General features: G+C 40.3%; 1 long non-coding RNA gene across 1 annotated transcript; it reads left to right on the forward strand.

The window, feature by feature from the left end:
- The first annotated feature begins 816 nt into the window (after positions 1 to 816).
- LOC138405535 (uncharacterized) lies at positions 817 to 4,528 on the forward strand. Its single transcript, XR_011239299.1, has 2 exons — positions 817 to 1,134; positions 2,719 to 4,528. It is a non-coding gene; the product is annotated as an uncharacterized lncRNA (long non-coding RNA).

Consider the following 4,528-nt stretch of genomic DNA (forward strand, 5'->3'; position numbering starts at 1 on the left):
GGAGGACTGACCAAATGGTTGACCAAATTGTTCATCTAAAAGGGCAACTTTAAGGTTTACGGTGATGGCTTAAGAAACTTGAGTTTTATGGCCTTGAGAAACCACAACTTTATGGTATCTCGTATCTCTGATTGGGATCAAACAACTGGGATCTCACAGGAGGGGGGAGTCATCCACAGAACATGTAAACAAAAGGACAGGATGTCTCCTCCACTGAGTGAAAATACAGAAGGGTAATATATACCTTTGCATGCTTAGTGGGAGGGGGCTGTGATTTATAAGAACACAGATTCTCCTATGTTCTTTGCTTATTTGTGCATGTCATTAAGGTGATGTGTACCAATGAGTCCATCTGCAGATGCTGAATTAAACTTAAAGAAAGAAGTGTTTGACTTTGTGCTTGTTTCACAGAAACTGCCACCACAGCACCGAGTCCAAACACGGTTGTGGTAAATCATCTTAAACAAAGGTACCTTGCCTGCTACGCCCACTGGGGGCTCTGCATATGTTCCCTGTTTTATCTCAGCACGCTGCTCGGCTAACCAGGGAACATCCATAGAATGGAGCCTTCAGCGCCAATCATAACTGTGTCCCCATTTGCAACAAATGGGTAAATCATGACAAAGAGTTCCTGACTGAACTCGGAATAAAATGAATTTCTGAAACTATAATAGTTCAAATGAATTGTAGATATCTAATGTTATTTTAATTCTACCATTACCTGTCTTGACATGTACTGTAGATGCTTGAGAGAGTGTCTGAGCCAGGGACAGTAGACATCACTGAGGTTCCATCAATAATGTGAGTATTGAAACGCATGATATTTTACAATATACTGTGAAGTAGATTCTCAGAAAGTTACAGAAATTTGTGGGGGAAAATTGTTTGCAGATGCTATGAATGTCGTGTTAATTTCTGACACTCAGTTCACATTTATAGAGTTGGCTTGTTTTGTCAAGAAATCATCCATGTAAATTAAAAGAACAGGGAACAAATTATTCATCATGTATTGCTATATTTATTTCTTTACCATTTTCACTTTCAGTGTGGCCAGAGACATTATGTTTTCAGCTTGTCCATCCATCTGTCTGTCCCATTCATGTGAAAGCGATATCTCATGAACAACTACATTATGTAAGTCAAAGGTCGAAAGGTCAAGCTCACTTGACTTTGCATTGTTTTGAATACAAAGGAAATATCATTACATGTGGCACAAACATTCACTTGGACTCAATGATAACTTGAATAGAATTCAGTTGTCAAAGATCAAATGGCAAGGTCACTAGGACCTCACAAAACACACTTCTTGCCTTGTAAATGCGATATATCCGAAATGCCTTGAGGGAATTCTTTCACATTTGGCACCAACATTCGCATGACATTGGATTCAATTTTGGTGGCCAAATGTCACAGTGTTCTCACAAAGTATGTTAATATTTTTCCTGAAAATGATATCTAAAGATCAGCTCATGGGAATCTCGTCAAACTTGGTAAAAACAGTAACTTCAACTCAAAGATGAACGATTTTATTCCCTTCGAAGTTAAAGGTCAGAGTAACCTCAAGTCACTGTAAATGTGATATGTTAGGACTGTCAGTAGGGAATTTCATTATATCTGGTAACTTGGAGTCACTGCTTGAGTGAATTTCTTATCAATGTTACATGAGTTGTCTCTTGGATTTTAGCCCTCTACCTGGTCAGGGGCCTAAACAGGGGCCAAAAAGACACGACTCAGAAACTTGTAGGCATTTTACATCTAGGAAAAGTGCCACCAATTGTCCAGCAGGCATGCCTCACAAGGTGCTTCCAACTTGGGTAGTGTGACTGGGTTGGCAGCCTCTTGGTTCTGGAGCTTTTGGGAAAATTAGGATCCCTTTCGGGGCCTTCCCAAGGGCCTAGGAGCCCCATATTTGACCCACTGGTCACGAGAGGCTCTTTGAGCCTGCATTACCCATTTTCACCAAAACCGCAGAGGGGCCCAGGTGACCTTTGTGACCTTTGGTATCAATTAAGCCAATTTTTGAAGTTCCATTTTGACAGCAGTACCTCAAAGTAATGGTTAATATTTACCAGTGTGTTAGGTGAATGTGTATATGTGCTCAGGAAACTATTTGTAATACGGTCTGTTCGTGTAGCGTGAAGTAATATTGATAATTACATGACGACGATTAAGTCAACATAAGGCACATTAATCTCCTGCAATGCTAACTGTGCGCCGTCTGTGGAATAGTAGTACACCGTGGCTGTGGAAAAACTATATGACTAGTGTTGTTGCAAGCAGGCTATTTTAAATTTATTTTTTCAGAAATAGTTGCGTTACTGAGTGAGTGTACTGTTCTAAATTGTGAGTTGCAATATATTATCAGTATATTAGAAGTAAGCCGAGTTAAAGAATATTTTGTGAAATGCTGTATTTGTTTATCTTACATGCTTATGTTTACTTTATTACTGGTATCCAAAGTTGTTTGATGAATGCAAGTGCTAGGTGACAGATAAGACATGTTAAATGTCTGTCTGGATGTACATTGTCTATAGTAATATTTCAGTATAGTCTATTGACGTATGTAATATTTCAGTTCGGTAGATATTCAGCAGTAATTGTACACATTGTGGCATTTGTATTTACGGTAGGTGGTTACCCTGATAATGAGTCATAATACACATGATCTGAGAAAGGTATGTGTCCATTTATCGTTCACTCAAATACTCCCTTTTTCAGGTATTTTACACTATAAAAACAACTTCCGGCTACGGCGACCCGAATGTAGTTGTGCTTCCTGGGTCCCCGGGGGAACCTCTACTGAAAACTTGGGGCCCCTGGGTGGTTTTGGGCTCGAACTGAGGTAGGAGGTAGGTGGAAAAAATTAGATCTCTTGACCTGCAACACCCAGAGCTTTAATAACACATATGGAGCCTTCTGGGGTGAGAGGAGATCCAGTGTGCAAAATGTCAGAGCTCTAGCTGGTCAGGGGTCCAAACTGCGAATCTTTGATATCATCTAGATTTGCCACTGCCTGTTTATATCTTTGAATGACTTCTATTTTTGATATTTTATATTTCAAGTTGAATGCTGTTTGCACCGGGGATAAGAGGGAAACACTATTTCAATTCTCTATATGTCCTGCACATATGTCATTATTGATCATAAAGTTGACTTGACTTGAACACTGATAAAGTTGATTCAAGATGTTGAATCTTGGAAGAACTGTTGTGATCCGTGTTCAATGACCTCCATCTAGTGGACGGAAAAAACCATTGCACCCACCTAATCAAGTCACAATCCCCATTATTCCTACACTCACAAACCATTAAAAATCAATGATTTTGAGTGCAAATCCAATGGAAATGCAGTCAGTGGAAACCAAAGACTATTGTTAGCAGAAGTCAAGTGTTTTAGTGTTTCATCTTGGACACTGCCTTTGTTATTTGTCTGTAGCCATGTCCAAACTATTCCATAAAGGGCAGAGTGGCTGAATGTTTTCTTGCCAATTCAAGATGCAACAATTTTTACTGTCCAATACACACGAGAACACACGTTCCCCTGTGAATTGAAATTCTTGTGCTGTCCTTTCTGGAAAACCAGCTGACCAAAATTGACATTCAAATACAATATTGACATCAAATACAATAAGAATATGAAACATGTTTAAGAGTAAGGTGAAAACAAGGGTAATGAGGTGAATAGGGTGAGGATTTTGCAAAACTGAGCAGTGCAAATGTATGCAATGTAAATGTAAACAGTACAAATGGACATAGTTTAATAATGGAGGCAGCTCTCCTGTGAACCCTGCCTGCGGTGGTAAATGCTCTGCAGAGAGGGCAGTGAGTTCTTGATGATTTTTTCTGCTGTCTTCACCACTCTCTGCAGGCGTTTGCGGTCCATAGTAAATGTGCTGTCGTACCACACGGTGATGCAGCTGGTCAATATGCTCTCAATGATGCAGCTGTAGAAGTTGCTGAGGATCTTAGGAGTCATCCCAAACTTCCTCAGCCTCCTCAGGAAGTACAGCCGCTGTTGAGCCTTCATGACTAGCTGTGTGGCGTTTAATGTCCAGGTGAGGTTGTCACTGAAGTGGACCCCGAGGTATTTAAAGCTGAAATGATTGAAGCAGCAGCAGCAGCACAACTGACACATATTACTACTATATTATTATTAGTTTGGCAAACCCCCCCCCCATTTTCAGGGGTGCTCTTTCTGTCGGTGGCAGTGCCCGGCAGCTATGACCTTCGGTCCCTGAGATATTCAGGGAAAAACACTCCCCATTAAAAGCGAATGGGATGGTCAGTAGTGAAAGTTTCACCAAGTGTGGAGGCCCAAATCGTTCCTCCAGAATAGTGTTAGGAGCACGTTTCAGGTTATTTGTAGTCGTGGTGGTGGTGGTTTGTAGTGCTGGACTTTTTTGGGAGAGCATCACATTTATATTAGTACTGTAATTCTGTACATACTGCCATATTTATATTCCACTGATAATTCTGTTTATATTTATACCATTCATTCTGTTCATCCCGCCATATCTGCCATATTTATA

The sequence above is a fragment of the Paralichthys olivaceus genome, chromosome 2, assembly GCF_024713975.1.
Source record: "Paralichthys olivaceus isolate ysfri-2021 chromosome 2, ASM2471397v2, whole genome shotgun sequence".
In the NCBI taxonomy this organism is placed as follows: domain Eukaryota; kingdom Metazoa; phylum Chordata; class Actinopteri; order Pleuronectiformes; family Paralichthyidae; genus Paralichthys; species Paralichthys olivaceus.